We start from the raw sequence: 18,699 nt of genomic DNA, 5'->3' as shown, positions 1-18,699 counted from the left end.
CAAGGCCATAATTATGCCTTTGCATAGTGCTGTTGGGTGCTGTGGGTGGATTTATTAGCTTTCACTAAATACTGATATTTCTCCTAGGCTCTGTTCTGAGAGACAACAAACCTCTCCTATAGGAACACAGGGAAAAAGTGATGGCAGGATACTGGAGTAGATCTGAAAGAGTGAGTTGGGATCCCACTGGGCTATAAGATCTGCCTAAAGATGACTGTAATGTGCCAAACAGGTTCCTGCAGAGTTAGTCAACTTCTATGAGTTGGGAAGGATTATTTGGCCATGTCCTGTACAGAGTCAAATGATTTCCAGGAATCTGCGATCTGCTGTGACTGCAATCATGTCAGGGTCACTGAGTCAGTTCAGAAGTCCAGTAAGATCAGAGTAATAGACCACAGAGAGCTAATTATCTGCTGGACCATCAGCCTCAGTTTATACCCTTCTCCTGGCACTTGCAGTTCTGTGAATGCCATCCACATGCACTTAAACTGCCTCTCCATGGACTCCATCTGGACCCAAGAGGGCTTGTTAGGGGACAGCCCCCTGCTGTGAGGAGGTGGTTTTTCTGTTTCAGGATCTCTCACAAGATAATAATTGTGAAATTTATGAGTTTTAGATCCAAAGCCAAAGAAGGAAAAAGACATATCCCTAAACTTAAGCCTGTAGTAGTTCCTATTTCCTAAACCATGTTTTTGAAAATTATGGATATATGTTCTTAAAGATGTGCCTTGCCCAACAAGTATGTCAGAAAGTCCCTTATAAATTTCTTTTTTGGGTACTGGCCTTTCCTATTAGTCTAGCTTGAGACACCCAGGAATGCTGCCTTCTCAAGCCTGTTACTCCAAGTTGCACCATGCACATAGCAGGAATCGCAAACTGTTCTCTTCCCTTTGATCTCCAGTTATTCTCTCCTGCATGATCACTCCAGCCTACCCACCACCACTAGAATGTTAGCTATTTGCCACAGCTTCTGTCAGCTCGGATTTTTCCCCAAGTCAAATTCACAGAGATGACAAAAATCACTCATGTCTGTTGTCCTTCCCTATACCTGCTTCTGGGAGTGCAATGACAGATACCAGTTTTACTGTGTGCCAATGTTACCACTCTGTTTACAGCAGATTTAAGAGTTTACATTAGGCCACAGTGTTATCTTCCAGTCTTCCTAATTCTATCTGCTGGCAATCCCAGCTATGCGGTTGGGGTAGATGCCCCTGTCCTAAAGGAATTTGTGTCAATTTCTGCAGGGACAAATCCTCCCTGTGCTAAACCGCTTTGCAGTATTTGCTCAAACTCAAATTTTGACAAAGACGTTCTGTCCACATCCACCAGAAGAGATTGCCTTTTTTTTTTCAGATGCACTTGGAGGTAGATGTGTTGGAAACTGCCTGTACCTGACTGATAACTGAGACTGAGCATCTGTATAGCACGATCCATGCCCTTTTCTAATTTGTCTTTGAACGACAAATATGTCTTCACTGAGTCAGCAAAAGAAGAGATCCTACAGTAGAATTCATTGCCCTTCTCTCCCTTTTAACAGAACTACTAGATTTGCCTAATTCCTCCCCAAAGTCTGTCTTTATAAGTACTCTTATAAAGATATCCCTCAAATATATTGTCCAGAACTCCATTATATTCTCCAGTCATTTCCGGTCAAGTCTCATAATGTGCTGTTATTTTTTTAGAATCCCTCCCACTGTTGTCCTTAGAGAGTCAAATTTAAGAGTTGTATGTGCATAACCTCAAAAAAGAAAAGCAGATTTCATTGCAAACTTGTGCATTTCATAAGGAAACCAGGCACAAGTTGGCAAAGGTTCCGTTGGGAGGCTTTGCAATGAGAATTTGGTCAATTTTTTCATGCCTTCAGTTTTCATTGAAAATGCTCTGCTCAGTTCTAAAATGAAATATTTTTAACTTTGAAACTGCTAACTGTTAAGCAAAACCTTTCTTATAGGCAAGGCCTTAGCAAACTAAGTGTGTGTATGTGACAAGGATGACAGGACAGTGGTGTATAAAAACATGCTTATAGCAAACGAGTCAAAATGCTCTTGGAATGGAAACCTCAAAAATATTTAAACGTTTGAATCCATCTGAATTCTTTCTGTGCGAAGAAAATGCATCTCCTGTTGCATAGTTTATACACTCTAAAATTGCTGAAGATATCTTCCTTCTACTTTGTGAATAGTTTTACACTGGGATATGTGCAGGTGTTCTTTCTGGTCTTTAAAGCTAATCAACAAATGAAGGATCAGGCCCACTTCACTGGTGTTCTTCTCTTAAATCCAGTAATTGTTTTGCATCAGGGCATAATTGTACCTAGAGATATTAGACAAACCCACTAATTCAGACTCTATAACTCTTGACTGTCTTCCCAAATGGCATTCCATGATTTGGTTAGATTATGTCTTATCTCTAACCTTCTTGCTTCAATAAACACACAATATCTAACTTGTCTTCTCCCACCTTATACACAAGGAAAATCATAAGCACTTAATCTGTTGCTGGCATTAATGGCACGATTCCTCATCATAATTCCAATTCACTCTGCCTGATATCCCATAAATGCCTTTGAGAATGGATCTTAGCCCTGATCCTGTGCCAAAGACACTTTCTTCCCTCTTCACTGCTGTCTGACTTCCTACAGACTTTGTAACGACCTTTGCAGGATGATACAGTTCTACATATGAAAGTCCTCAAACACGTGCCACATCTCAGTCTGTCACTTCAGCTCAGAAGGTTCCAGATCCCTGATCTTGAGCTATTATTACAGCAAGAAAGTGTAATCTCTTCACTAGCAAAGAAAAGAATAAAAAGAGTATACAGTAAAAAGTGGAGCAGCAACACAACAGCTTTTCGACTCTCTCTGTCTGGCAGGTGGTCACACATTGTAGACACGGTGTATGCTGCCCTTCTGTAGACTCTGCTCCTTGGAACCCATGTACCCATGTGTAGTACAGCTGCCATCATAGCAGCCTGACAGGGATGAACAGGGACTGCTTTTGTGATTATTTTTGATTTTAAGTGTCATCCACATTCTAAAGTAAAATATTTTCCTACTTTGCTTATAATAATTTGGGAATCTTTGAGATGAAGCTGTAGGGAATGCTCAGTTCACTTTCTCCTTCTTACCTTTCCTTGGGACAAACTTGTCTGTGATTATTTGTACAGGTAAAAACTTACCCAGCCAGCTTTGGATGTTTTCTGGTTTTTATATTCCCAAAGTAAGTTACTCAAATAGAGGACCCCACTCAAGCAATATGTTTTGTGGATCCTTTGTCCGAGACACTTGCTGAATTGCTGTTCTGTTATAACCTCTTCCTACTGTGTTTTGGGGGATTGGGACAGCTTTTTGTGTTAAGCTAAGTGGTCTCCATGCTTGCTCTTGAATTAAGTCATCACTGTATTCCTTCCCAGTAGTCCAGAATTGCCTCTTTTCCTTTCGCACTGATGTTCTCCCTAACACCTGCTACATCATACAGGTGTCCTTTGTCTTTCTAGTATGGAATTACATCTCACACAGCCTTGTTCTGTTGTGACCGTTCACTACTGTCTCTGTGTTAAATTTCTCTGGAAAACTCCGTTCTGGAATGCTAGTAATAAGAAAGCATATATGATGGTGACTTTTTCTGCACAAAAAGTAGCAAAATCCCGAAGTTCCAAGAATGCACAAAATGAGCTTACTCTTAGCTATGTGCTATGACTCCAACACTTTTGACAACCATTCTTCAGTCCTCTTCTGATGACTAGAAGCTCAGTTGAAAGTGCTTTGGGACGGGGAATGTGTGCACTGTTTGTGTTAGTAAAATGTTGTCCCCTGCTTGGAAGAGGAGGCTGGTGTTCCTGGTTGGAGTCCTGCCCTCAGCTGTGTCTGTGAGCACTCTCTGGCCTGCAGAAGTTGACTAATCTGTGAGCATCAAATCCCCTTCTATAAAGCAAGGATTATAATCCTCCTTTCTTAATCTTGTCTACTTGAACTGTGAGTACTTTCTGCAGACACTTTCCCTTGCGTTGTGACTGGAGATCATTCAGTGCAATAGTGCTGTTGCCTTGGTAGTGCTAGAATACCACTTAACTGGGAAGAATTTAAATTGCAGGATGTGGACAGTAATGTTAATCATCATAAGGAAGATGAAGCATTATTTTTGCTGTGTGACAGGGGAAGGAAAGGCTGAGAATAGCTGCCTAAAATCACTAAGTGCATACTTTCAAAGATGGCTTGGTCAGCAACCATGTGACAACAAACATGTTTATTTGACAGGGAGGCTGTGAACTTAATTCTTGACTCAAAAAGAAAACTTACTTCCCAAAGGAAGATATATGGAGGGTTTTAATGGCAGTTGCAAGACATGTGAAAGGGTTATGCCACTATGCATGAGCTGATAAAGGCACTGGGTATATATCTGGTAAGGGAATCTGGAATTCCTCCGCTGTTTAAGGGTGAAAACATTTTTCACTCTTAAGAAAGTCAAAGAAAAATAGTGTCTGACAGGACAGGCTCTGCCAGCTCTGAGGCAGTTGGATGCAATATCCTCTCAGTAAAGGAAGACACTTCTGTTCAACTGCATGGATGGGCTTTGCCTTGACCTTGCCCAACATTTTGTCTAGAAGGCCTTACTCAAGGTGAGGTTTATAAATTATGTTAAAAGTGATTCATACTAAAAAGTTGCAGTAAAACCAGGGAAGGAAAAAGTACTGGAAAACATACTATAGTATGTGCCTGAATCAGTTTCTGTTTGGTACTCTGGTTACAGCAGTCATCCAGATACCAAGACTGGCGTGGTACCGGGGACATCATGTGGAAGGCAGTGGGCAGGAGTCAATGTGCAGAGGCACTTGCTGCTGGAATCCTGTGATGTTCCTGATCTGAGCTGGTACAGCGAGTACCCACAGTGGTGTTATCTGCAGAAGTGCAGAGTTGAGGCAACAACAGCAGCAGGGGTGTTACACCGCATGACCGGTTTCTGCGGTGATGTCTTTCAGACTGGCTGTAGCACAAGTGAAATGTGTGTAAGGTCAGAGAACATTTGTGCTTTGCTTTGGATTTTCTTTTTTTTTTTTTTTTTTTTTAATATTTTGTGATGGTTTTCAGTGAGGAGCAGATGAACAGGTATCCCGCTTAAGAGTACTTTAAGAGAAACTGCTTGTAGCCCAAAAAACCCCAAAAGCTCAATGTGTATGTTTTAAAGATGAGGTGGCTTCATTAAAGACTGTAGGGTCTTGCAGTTTTACTCCAAAGAAAACACTGCTAGCTCCACGGTTCAGCTGGCAGGGATCTGTGTCAGACCGTGGAGCTTTAGTCACATGCACGAGTCCTCTTCTGATACCAAAAAATCATTTAATTTTCTTCTGAAGTCATGGACAAGAGCTAAAATTGTCTTCCTCAGATATGCATTTTGGAATTTCAGAATTAAATGTAATAAAGTAGATTTTTATTTTTACTCTCTTTTGATGAGACATGCAATGTGAGAGTGAGGATGCTGTGTTAGAGCATCTTTTGATTTGCTATTTGCTGTGTGTTAAACATTTATATTTCAAAGAAGCGTTTGTACCTATACTGAGTGTTTGGCAAATCCAACAGCTCATTAGATGTTAACAATAGCAACACTGCTAAATACAAAGGATTCATAGGCAAAGTACCCCTCAGGCTATATCTCTGAGAGAAAAAGTGGCAAATAGAATCAGAAACTAATTAAATAGTCAGCTAAAGTGAGCATAACTTAAAAAAGCTCTAAAACTACCAAAAATGGAAACATATTACAGTTATCTGCATTCACAGTGCAGAACAAGTTTGGTAGTATTTAAGATAATTCTCTAGTGCCTGCTATTTTTAGTCCAAGGGTAAGCTTCTGTAAGAGCCTTTCAGAGTTGCATCCCTTTAACCTGGCCTAACAAGCTAAGCCAGTAAGCTGTCTGATTTCCGTCTTACAGGAGGCAAAGAGATAGCTAAAACAAACCATTTGTGGTGCAAACGCTCAGCCTATCTTGTCTTAAGAGCTTTCTTTGTATGGATTTTTTTTTTTCCAAATGTCTTAGTATTAAGCTTTCTTGTCAGAGACTAAATAGTCAGCTTTTGCTGTTTGGAAATGGTGGAAGCACAGGAATGAAAGGAAGATTTTATAGAGCCACCCTAATGGAAATAAACATTTCTGCATTGGCAATGATCAAACCTGATTGAGACAGTTTAACCTATTGCTATTGATGCATCTGAGAAAAAAAAGGAATGTATTTGGTTTTTCTAGGGGAAGGAAGGGCAAACATAAACAGCCTGATTTCCTTCTCATATACACTTTGTTTGTCCTTGTTTGACTTCACTGACTTTGCTGGGTGATGCTTGGTTTGGGTTGCTCTAATCCAAGGGAAGCCAAACTGGAGTCAGTGTTATACTCCTTGTGCCACTGGCACTTGGATTTATGGCACTCTTTGTCATCAAAACTGGGGGCAAGGCCATATGCACTGTGGTGCTCATTGCCACTGTGGTGGTAAAGCACTGTGGTGCTCATTGCACGCTGGTGGTTTGGTGCTTCAAGTGGATAAGCCACTGCAATATTATTCATTTACAGATAGCTAGCTCTTTCTTACTGGAAATACTGTATGGTGGTAGGCCCTTTCCTCCCTCCTCATGTATAGAATGAAGTGCAGGTGTATTTATTTTGTTTTCCCTCTTCTCTTCCTCACTCCTTTCCTTTCCCTTCCTTTCTCTATGGTGATGTGTGTAATCCTCGTGTAACAGGATTTTATTTCTACCTAAACGTGAGTAGTCCCACACGCTCCTCTCAGCCAGCTGAGCAAGGCTTGGATGCTTTTATCTTGGACTGTTTCCAATCCACAGCTCCCTTCCCCTCTTTCTTCCCCCTCATTTGGGATGCTGATAGAGCAGGAGACAATACCTCAATATAAAGGGAGGCCATCTGAGCCAGGAAATCGTAGGCTGTGTTGAAGCCAGTGGTCTGCAGGGTCCCATCTCTGGTTTAGTATTCAAATGGTTTCAGTTTACTTATTATTCCTGGGGTTAGGCACGTCCCATGGGATTTTGGCTGTGCATCTAGCAGCTACACAGGCTCAAATTACAACTTGTGTTAACTTCAGCAGGGATGACTTTTAAATTGAAGATGCACTTGACATGAACAAATAACATCAGTGTATTTCCAGTAGGGAATGTGAGCACAGCGTGTACCACATTGTAGGCAAGATGAACCCAAGCCACTTTTAAACTCAGTGTCTTCCTCATAGCAATATAGTGCTCAGCTGCAAAACTCACTTGATAAGGAGGAGGAATTAGCCCTCGCTGGCCTGTGGCTGGACTGCTGTTAGTCCTGGGGCAGGGCGGCACAGATACACGGTCCTGGAGCTGCTGCTCTCAGCTTCAGCATCAACATACACAGAGCGCAGAGAACCAGGTCCCCAGCTAGTGTAAATCTGCATAGCTCTGTTAAAACCTGTGGAGAGACCCTGATTTACAGCAGCTGAACATCTGGGCCTAAATTCTTTTTCTTTTGGTTACCAGCAGGATTAAATAGTAGTACCCCAAATTATTTATTATAGGTGCTCTGGCAGCATCTCAAAGCCCAATGGAAAAACAGGACACTGTTGTGAAAGCAGTTATGTGAACACATAACAAAAAGACAGTCCCTGTCTAAAGAAACTTACGGCCTAATTAATAATGTTATTTAGTGCATTGGTAAGTACAGCTGGACTTGACTGCCTGTTCTTTGTCATTTTTTAAGCGGATTAAAAAAGTATGCCCAGGTTGATTTTCACCATTTCTGTGAAAAAGAGGCTGGGTAACATCAGTGCCTCACAAAACAAATTGGAATCTTGTACATGGTACAGATGGAGAGCTGGTGGTCAGGAACATGCAAACTTTTAAAAGACTAGCAGAGAATGAGCAATAAATTAAGTTTTGACTAAGAAGTAAATAGAAGAGAGGCAACTTGTGCTTGTGTTGTGTGCACCACAGTATGCATGCACTGCCTAACTCTGCTAGACTGATTGAGGGTAAATGGACACACAGTAGCCTTAGTGTAAACTAGCAAATTAGTTTACATTTTACTGTCAACCCCATTTTATCACTATTAACTGTGAAGACTAGTGAACTCCAGGAAACTTAGAATCACGCCAACAATGGACATGCTCTACAGGAGACTTTGCAACAGATAGACCTTCTAGGATGTTTAATTTTTTAAAATGTTTTCTGTTTTAAAATCACCATTTCTACTTTAGAATTCTATTTACATACACAAAATTACATTAAAAGAACATTAAAGTCTTAGCACTAAGTGACAAATCAAGAAAATGCATAGTTAAGGATATTATAAGACATATACGAATCCAGATGTTTCACTAGTGGAAAATTCAGACATATATCCTCATCCTGAAGAATATTCTAGGTGATTGTAGGGGTTTAGCAGGATGTACTGTTCAATCGCTGCTTTTTAAGGTGAGGACTTACTTGCCTACTGAGACAGGCTTCCATTTTATTTTCATGAGACTGTAAAGGCTCACTGAAAAGTCTGGCAGAATGCACTTGTGACCTGTGCTGTTAAATCCTATACCTGTTAGCACCTTCCTTACTATGGCACCTGCACATTCTCACTTGGTGCTTCATTATAAGGGAACCTTTATTGGTTCGAGCCTAAGACACTCACAGTACAGGTACCCAAGGTTTATTTTATCTAGCTAAACCACCTCTCTAAATAGTATGTGTGTCACTCAAAGTGTCTGATAGTACATACAAGGAGGATGTTTAAACCATTGCTGTGACACCTAAAGGCAGCGATATAGCCACATAGGTAAAACATACATGGGAAATGCATCTTTAGTCTTATAAATGAGATTTTGCGTTGTGTATGATTAAACTCTTTTAGCCAACTCAGACCAGATAGCAGCCATCCAGTTAAATTACAATAAAAACGGATGTGAAGCGCAGATGTATTAATTATGTACGTATCCACATATATCACTGTATACATCATATATATGATGTGTATATATGATGGATATATCCTCTCATGACCCATTCATGCTTCAGCTGTGAGGAAAACCAGTGTTATTTTTCCTGTGAGACATTGCTTGTGTTTGTCATACCTGTTCAACAGGCATGGTGTTAGATTTGATGAAGCTGAACACGCTGAAAAATTAAAACATCATAAAAAGCATTTAATGAAGTTGATATTTTACAAATGCTAATTTCCTGGTCAAATTAAATTTCAGTTTTCTAATAGTAAAAGTACCAGATAGAAGTGCCTTGTTTTGCAGTTCAGAAAGGAATTTTTGATTCTGTATTTCATTTGCACAAAAAACAGTCTCTGCATAATTGAACAAAATTAAAAAAATATATGTAAACTCTTCTCTCCTGTATTATATATAATTTTACCCTTAAATTTATATTTCTTTAGAGTCATAAATCTCAAGATAAAAGTAGAGATGATTATAGACATCCTGACACATGTAATATAATTAAAACTAAAGCAAATGCAACACTAAAATAGAGAATGAACAAAAGCAACAAAATTATGCTTCATAGTTTTCCAAGGAAGGGTCTATACTACCATTCAAGTGCAGTTTTTAGAGATATTTGTCATTATCAAGAGGACAAACAGGTTTTTTACATCAATTATGTGTGTGAAATCATCATTTCAAAATATATGTAGGCTTTTTTCCCCAGGATATGCCATGCTGCCTAACAAAGGTATATGAATGTTGAAAAATTTTATGTCAGTGCATAGAGAGATTAGGGTGGTCATGGACCATAAATCAAGTAAATAAATAAATCTGAGCAAGCAGTGCTTGACTATTTGGACTGAAATACTGCTGACACTGTCACCGAAAGCTCTGCAATGGGGAGAGTCCCAAATGTCTTCCCTACCTTATGCTGTAGCCTTCTTTCCCCTACTTGCCTCTTTCTACAATACCCACTCCCCATTAGAGCTTCTATGTACTGAGACCCCAGGAACTATAACTCTCTACCCTACTGTATATTTTAGGTGCATAATAATAATTAAAATCTCTGTCTGGGTTGTTGCTCATCACCTTATTACGTGCACGAATGATTGCCTGTGAATGGGAAAGGGAGGTTGGGTAAGAGATGCTGTTTGCTGGTCCGGAGGGAAGCTTCTGGGTGGTGAGCTCAGAGGGCAGCCTGCCTGACCTCTCACAGCCTGGGCAGTAAGCTACTCGTGTGGGTCAGGCTAAATGTCCTACATCCCCCTTCCCCAGCAGCAGCTCACCTGCTCCTCTGCTCGCCCATGCTTCCCCACCAGTGCTGGCAGGCAGCAAACATCACCTCCACAGTAGCTCCTCTGGCATCTTGCACAGTGAAGAAAAAATCCCAGCCTTGTTTTTTCCTGTGGCTCTTCATCAGGCTCTTCCTTCCCTCTGCACTTCTGCACTTTCTCTGCTCTTGTTTTTACTCAGCAGAAACACAGAGTTTTGTGCTTTGCTGGGGAACTCAGCCCAAACATAGCCCACTGAGGGCTGGGCAAGATATGCAGGATCTTCCCCTGCTGCAGTTCCCCCTGCACCCGTGAAGATCAGGTGGCCTTCCCTGGCACTAGGCAAGACAGCACGGTAGTAAGTCCGTGGTGTGCCCTCAGCATTATGAACATGCAGGTCCTGTTAAGAGTTTTGGTGATGCTGTTATGGTGTCAAGTCCTGTAGAAGTTAAAAAGGCCCCCCTAGTGAGCTAACCCAGAACAAAACATGGGTAGAGCATTTATTTAATAATCAGCAAATTAACCTATGTAGTCAGTAAATGCTGAGGCCCAAACTGATGATGATTTGCTTTCAAGTGTTTTCTCAATATCAAGAATTTTTATCTCAGGATCAAGTATAAATTGAATAGAGTGACCTTTTGATACTGAGTTGAATTGACTGCATTTCCAAAGATTCTGTGGTTTCACTTATCATAAATTTTTAATATTGGGTTAGGGTTACGATTCCAACAATATCTTATCATTGGTCCCCTTAATACAGTCAGTGGCACGGTAGCTTGCTCTCAGATTATTTTTTCTTTTCTCTTTTCCCCAAAATCAAAGATTACTATGATAGAGGGGAAGGATGCAGTTTACACAAATCAAATTGCAATGTAATGCAAAAAGTGGATGAATTTTGGTCATTTAAGATGCGGGTTGCTAGCTGGATCCTCAAGTTTGTGAGATGAGTAAGTCAATTAGTAGCTCTTCAGTTTATTAGAAACTTAATTGCCAGGCTATAATGGAAACTTCTGAACTGCAACGACTTGTTAGAGGCAATAAAAAAGTGACTTTGTGGTAGAAGAATATTTAGTAGGCTCTTTTAAACTGACATGTTTAGCTTAGAGCAGAAAGGTTAGGTTTTTCACTTGAAAAGATAGTCCATCTCACAGGAGCTATGGCTTTGGGTGATCAAGGGCATGATGTTAAAGAAAAACCTATTTGCAAATTGCCTGTGCTGTGATGTTGTGTTGTGATGCTTTAATACCAAATACTTGACAGAAGTTTTACAATGTCAGGTGAGTGTGTCTCAGAGAGAAAGCAACCTAAGTTCAGTTCCCAAGATTAAACATAAGAACTTTTTGAGAAACAAGCAACATGGTAAGTATATTAATATTGATGATGATACTACTACTACTACTAATTTTGTTACTTTTATGTTGTTATACCCTGAAGAAGGGAGGGGGGAAATGGATACTACAGGTGCTCCCATCTCCTTCAGCTTGCAGACCTTGTGCACATCCTTCCAGTGGTGCCATAATGTCACTGGGAGTGATGCTGGGGGTTTGTTCCCCTCCAGGAACCTAGCTCTTGAAGTTAAGCATTGCACCACCTGCATTGTGTAGAATCACACTGTTTAGTTAACGTTGTTTGGGGGGAGAGCAGGATGGTAGAGCACATTGCTTCGGGTCTGTACAATATCTCCAGAAATCTAGCTGAAGCGAAGTTTGTACATAAGTACGGGGATGTGGTTGGTCCTACAGGTGAGGTATATCCATGATCCATATGATGGGCAGTGGGACTGCTGAAATCAGAAGGCAAGCTCTGGATTCAAGTGATCTTTGCCTGCAGGTGCATGTGAAGAGTATGAATATAGCTGTCTCCTTCAAGAAAAGAAGATCTCTTGTTTCCTTTCCATACCCTAAAGGCATTTGCACAGGGGTGGTTATAATTAATCCCCATATTTCTACTTCATATAAAGAAACCTGGCTGTAATTTTCTCCTAGTGGGACTCCATTTTGTTTTTAAAGATAATTGATAGCTCTGGACTTAAGCATTTCAATTATGGGAGTGTCTCTTGGGGACCAGACTAACAGACCTTGGAAAAACGTTCTAATGCAAATGCATCATGTGAATTTTTACTGTAAGGCAGCACAGGATGCCTAAGGATTTGCAAAGCGGTTGAACAGTAAAATAAAAGCTGAGATACTTCTCAAAATATATCGTGGCATGTGACTAGTTGTGAACCGGTAAGGTGGAACAAGTGGTTCTCCACATGGACCACTAATTCGTGTTTGGCGCTGGGTATGGCCAGCTCTAAGTTGAGGAGAAGGAGGCAGTTGCCTTGGACAGCTCATAGAAAGGGCAAAAAAATCACCATGACAGCGCTGTGATTACCAGTCTCTGTGCCAGTGCCATGGCAGGTTGGCTCCTCCTGCTCTGTAAGAGGGAAAACTTGGGCTGTAATTCTTCCCTTTCAGCATCCTTGACCTCAGTTCTCATTTTTGTCTGTCAGGAGTAGGAATACCAGCACACATCCTACCCTCCCTGTACTTCTGTCCAGCCTGTAGCTGCTTAGTCTCATGTGGCAAAGCTTGGTTTGTGGGGCCAGGGCTGAGATACCGTCTGCCCCTACTCCTGCCTGCTTGTGGATGGGAGGTGCTCAGGGCCTGGGTGGTGCTGATGAACTTTTTGGTGCCTCTGCATCCTTATATGCAAAAAAGGGTGAATCTGTACCCCTCATTTCTCCTAGTAGTATGAATCTTAAGGACATTCATATTCCAAAATTTGTCATTAAGGAATAAAATCTTGTTGGAAGTCCCAGATGTGCTCAGAAGTCAATTTTGTGCATTTGAAAGTAGTGTCATAATGTATTAGTATTTTTAGATCACTTGGATATTTTCAGCTGGAGGAAAATCTTTTATTTTCTTTGTTAATTGTGCTATGAATAGATCGCAGGCTACTGAGGAGAAATGAGTCGATAATTTTGAAATGGTGATCCCTTGTGAATTCTGGTGTACACCTGGCTGCTCTGAATTGCTTACCAAGCTGGGCTGCTGGAGCAGTGACAGCTTCTACCAGCTGTGGATCTGTCCCAAAGTTTCCTGGGCTTTTTATGAAGACGTGGCAAGCTGCCACTGCTCCCAGCTCCTCGGGGCTGTGGATTAATAACGCAGTTTAGACCCTGATCTTTCAATATGAATCACAACGGGCCTCTGCACTATTCAAATTGTCAGTAAAGAAACTTCAGAGCATCATCATTCATTATCTGATTTCACTCCTTGAGACACAGTTAGCAAAAGTTGTGCATGCACTAATCACAAATGAAAGGCAGAGGGGAGTCAACCAGAGGGAAGATGTTGGAGATACTATTAACGTTTTGAAAAGATTTTTTTAAAGATAGGCTTGACCCTTTTCTGGAGTCAATCAGGATACCCATGCCGATGGCAGGAGCTACAGTCCTGAGTCAGGACATCTGCACACTGGCTTCAAGGTTTACGAGAAGAGATCACGGAATCGCAGAATGGTCAGGTTGGAAGGGATCACAATGGGTCAATCTGGTCCAAACTCCCTACTCAAGTAGGGTCATCCTAGAGCACATTGCTTAGGGAGTGCATCCAGATGGTTCTTGTGTGTGAGGGAGATTCCACAACCTCTCTGGGCAGTCTGTTCCAGTGCGTAGTCACCCACACAGTAAAGAAGTTCTTCCTCATATTCAGGTGGAACTTCTGTGCATCAATTTCTTCCCTCTCCCCCTTGTCCTATTGCTTGGCACCACCGAGAAGAGCCTGGCTTCATCTTCTTGACACCTTCCCTTCTGATACTTATAGACGTTTATGAGGTCCCCTCTCAGTTGTCTCTTCGTGAGGACTGAACAGGCCCAGCTCCGTCACCCTTTCTTCATAAGAGAGATGCTCCAGTCCCTCCATTGGACAGGCTCCAGGAACTCCATGTCCCTCTTGTACTGAGGAGCCCAGAACTGAACACAGCACTCCAGGTGCACCTCACTAGGGCTGAGTAGAGAGGCAGGATCACCTCCCTTGACCTGCTGGCAATGCTCTTCCTAATGCACCCCAGGATTCCATTGACCATTTTGGACACTGCTGGCTCATGGACAGCTTGTTGTCCACCAGGCCCCCAGGCCCTTCTCCACAGAGCTGCTTTCCATCACGTGAGCCCCCAGTCTGTACTGGTGCATGGGGTTACTCTTCCTCAGGTGCAGGACTCTGCATTTGCCTTTGTTGAATTTCAGTCAGTTCTTCTCTCCCCATCTCTCCAACCTCTTGAGGTCCTCTGAAGGGCTGCACAGCACTGTGGGATATTGGCCACTCCTCCCAGCTTTGTGTCATCACCAGTGACCTTGCTGAGGAGGCATCTGCCCCTTCATCCATTTCACTGATGACTTAAGTGAGACAAAACTAGGCCTAGTATTGAACCTTGAAGAACAGCACTAGTGACAGGCCTCCAACTAGACCCTGTGCCACTAATTATGATACTCTGGAGTCTGCCACTTAGCCAGTTCTCAATCCATCCCACTGTTTACTCATCCAACCCACACTTCCTGAGTTTGTGAGAGACAGTGTCAGAAGCCTTGCTAAAGTCAAGGTAGGCAACATCCACTACTCTCCCCTTATCCATCCATGTAGTTGTTTCATAATAAAAGGCAATCAGGTTGGTCAGGCATGGTTTTCCTTTAGTGAATCCATGCTGACTACTTCCTGATCACCTTCTTGTCATCCATGTGGATAGAAATGGCCTCCAGAATGAGGCACTTCATCACCTTTCCAATAACTGAGGTGAGGCTTATTGGCTGGTAATTCCCTGAATCCTCCTTCTTCCCCTCTTTGAAGACTGGGGTGACATTTTCTTTCTTCCAGTCCTCAGTCACCTCTCCTTATCACCACGACCTCTCAAAGATGATCATGAGCTGCCTCACTATGGTGTCTGCCAGCTCTCTCAGCACTTGTAGATGCATCCCATCAGGGCACATGGACTTGTGAACGTCAAGTTTGCCAAGGTGTTCTTGAACCCAATCTGATAGTAATGACAGTGGCTTTGAAATATTGCATGATCTTTTTTAAAGGAAAAAAAATTAAGGAAAAATCACAGCATTGCTCACTATATGCACCCTAAATGGATGCATGTGAAAGACAAGGTGTTACAGCTCAGTCTTTGGCATCTGTGGCCTCTATGGATTGCTGACAAGTAACAGGTATTACAGATTAAAATGCTAACCACAAGGTGAACCCAGCTCCATCAGTAGTCAGAATAAGCAAAAGAGAAAGAATCATCAGGGGTAGAGGATTTAAATACCTTTGTGTGGGTAAATTATCAACTCATTTCACTGACCAAAGACAGAATATCTCTGGAGACTTTTTACTGAAGGCAGAAACCCAATTAGATTGTTACACAACTATTGAAGTGTTTTCAGACAGAAAATTCAGTACTGTAGAAATATTAAAGCATTAGAGCAAATTCTCATGGTCTTTAGATGCCTAGATCACTCATGTTTGAGGATCGGTTTGGTGTTCTGGCAGTTTACCCCTCTTGCATTCACCAATACAGAGTGAAACCAATGCCAAATTTTATTTCCTTTCAGATGTAATGGCTTTCTGGATACACTGGAAATCTGAATGTCAGAAACATGGAAGGACGTGCATTTAGTGACAAACTTGAGTTCCTTGCCTCTTTCATTTGAGCGCAAATTTACAGAGATCAAAAACTTCTGGCCCCCATATGTTTATGTTGAGTTAACAACCATGGATGTTAAGAACTTCATCCAGTGTGACTGGGAAGCAATGTGTAACTGCTTCTGCATTAAAAAGAGACACTAGTTAGCAAGATGCAGTCATTATAAATTGTTTTCATAAGAGTTTAATAACTGCATGTATTTGCCATGCAGCTTTACTTTGAGATTATCCTCCACCCCTTTTACTTACATGCTGTAGTTCATTTAGGTGGTCTGAATACTTAGGATTTACTCCTTTAGATGGAAGCAAACCCTTTCAGTGAGATCCTGCTTGAAGTTAGGGACATGGTGAAGTGAGTTCCAGAGAGCATACGGTGCATCCTCTGACCTCGGCATAGATGGAAGGTGCTCAGGTGCTCCTGACTCACTGTGCCTGTATGATGAGCAGGTTGGATGCCAGTCTGAAATGTGAATTTCTGCAGTGACACTGCTGAAACTGTGAAAGAGCCTGCATTTGGCATGGAGTTGCTTCTCCCCAGTGCTGTCAACACCAAGACTCAGGCTGTAATAGCAAAGGAGAAAGCTGCTGCTTCAGTGATTATTGCTCAGACGTTGATGTACTCGACCATCTCTCCCTCCGCATCTCCCTTCAGCACCATTTCTGCTGTGTCTAGTAATTGTGTTTCTTTATAAACAGTAATTTAGGACAATTAGGAGCAATAGCATAGTTAAACCTTTAAAAGGTTATCTAGCAATGTCATTTTCTTTACTAATGTGTTCCTGCTGCCATGTCGTTTGTGAATAGACATGTGTTAGCCAGCTATTGTGCTTCATCTGTGATGACTTTGATTTATTTGCTCTGTAAATTGGGACTGAAGCAATAATGGAAAGTGACATTAATTGTTTAACAGAGTCCTCTTTGTCACATCCTCTGCTTTCTCTGGGGTGCTTGAATGTTGAAACTTGTACAAAACTAATTGAAATTGCTGTGATGAGGATCGGTGTCCACTCAACTTTCTGTTCTTGAATGTCAGCACACTTGAATGTCTGTTTAAAGCATGAGAGCTGAGCAGCTAACAGCAAATATCAGGGTTTCTTCTGGCATGCTATTATTAAAGAAGGCATTCCTTGTTAGAAGTAGTAACACTTCCAGCTTCATGTCAGCTTTATAAGCTGCAAGGCTCAGCAGTTTGCCTCACCAGTTAGACTTGCTGAAGAAGTTCCTGACATGAGGCTGGGGGTCATGCATCCAGACCCCCTCATGGCCACCCCAGGCCCAAGGGCTGGCTTTCACACCATTCATCTCACCACCTGCAAGGGGCTTGAAATACCACTGGGAAGAAACACTGGCACTTAAAATCCTGTTTTGCCCAATAATGCTTTTTCTTCCAGAATAGGAAGGGGCACCATAATTTTCCTCTTTTCCCCTCAGAAAGTGGCTGTGAAAAGCTGGATGCGAGCATGGTTTTATTCACAAGGTGGCTCCCCTCTGTCATTTCCATCTCTGCACTCTGAACGATCACATCTCTGCGCATATGTCTGCTTGGTATGGTGGAAATCACCTGATACTGGAACTTGGACACTTCTTCTCAGTGGCCAAAAGCCTTTTGGCCTTTTAAGTAAATGCTTCTCCTTAGCATTAGCTTGCCTGAGTATTTATTTGTTTCTTGGAGATGATGCTGTAAGCACCAGTACAGTTTGTGCTCTGCCTTAGCTTTCTAGCTCAAAGACAGCTTTTATGTTAGAAGCCGTGAGGTGTGATTTGGCAGAGAAGCCTGGCAGGAGCAATTATCTATGTGGTTTATGATCATCTCTGTTTGGAGTTTGCTAGATAAAAGTATTACTGAAAAAAGTTATGCTAAGGGGATACCCAGATTCACTTGATGATTTTCATTTTTTTTTTGGTAGTGTAACTTAGCAATGTTTTGTTGTTGCCTTTTTTAACTTCTTCTTTTTGCATGCTTGTTTGTCTTACTGGTACTATTTGTCACACTAGTTCACTTTTAAAGTTTGAGATTTGAACTTAGCTGAAAACCTTTCACATGCTCACATGGAACATGATGGAACTATTCTGAAGCTGGTATCCCTAGAATCAGTGAAAGGCTTTTAATTTACTTTAATAGCACTAGGATCAGCCTAGGAATCCCAGATAATTGATCTTTCAAGATCAATTTCCAATCTTTCTGAAAAATAAATATAATGATTTTTACACAGTTCAATTTCTCAGTACTCAAAAAATCTCTACCTTAATATACAGCAGGGACTATATTTCATTAAAAAATTGGAAGGCACTTAAATTTACTCAGTTTGACAAAAAGAACTGTTGTTGCTGAAATAAGATATAAATTAACAGCCACATCTGATTAGGAATTAATCTACTTTTTATAATTGCAGTCTGAATTAAATAAATGCATACAATAGTGCATGGAGCACACAGATGACATAATTCTAAAGGACAACTTCAAAGGTTACCGGCCTAATACATTTCTTTAAAAGACACCCAAACAGCCTGCCATTTAAAGTATGAGTCCTACTGGCTATTCTACTGCAAGAATACTCAGGAATGAGAAGCTATTCATTTGGATTTGGAGCAAGGATTTGCAGAAGTGTGAGAGGGAAACCCTTTCTCACTTACATCGGACTTCATATGAGAACAAGGTTTTCCATATTTCACCGGTGATTCATTTTGGTGTCGTGATTAGCTGTCTGATTCTTGTAATTTTGTCAGGTCAATTAGCTGGTGTTCAGTGTTGAAAAGAGAAAGAAAGAGACAGCCTGGGCTGACACCGTCATTAGGTGTCAGCATCTTAGGCATATCCTGTA

At 41.4% G+C, this 18,699-nt stretch overlaps 1 protein-coding gene across 3 annotated transcripts in view; it reads left to right on the top strand.

Moving 5' to 3' along the window:
• Window positions 1-18,699, top strand: part of PPARGC1A (PPARG coactivator 1 alpha) — a 369,906-nt gene that overhangs the window by 314,570 nt on the left and 36,637 nt on the right. The window lies entirely within an intron of this gene.

This window comes from Myiozetetes cayanensis, unplaced genomic scaffold, assembly GCF_022539395.1.
Source record: "Myiozetetes cayanensis isolate MyiCay16 unplaced genomic scaffold, myiCay2020 scf7, whole genome shotgun sequence".
NCBI classification, from domain to species: Eukaryota; Metazoa; Chordata; class Aves; order Passeriformes; family Tyrannidae; genus Myiozetetes; species Myiozetetes cayanensis.
Note: the sequence above shows the minus strand (reverse complement) of the source record. Positions and strands in the feature narration are given on the sequence as shown.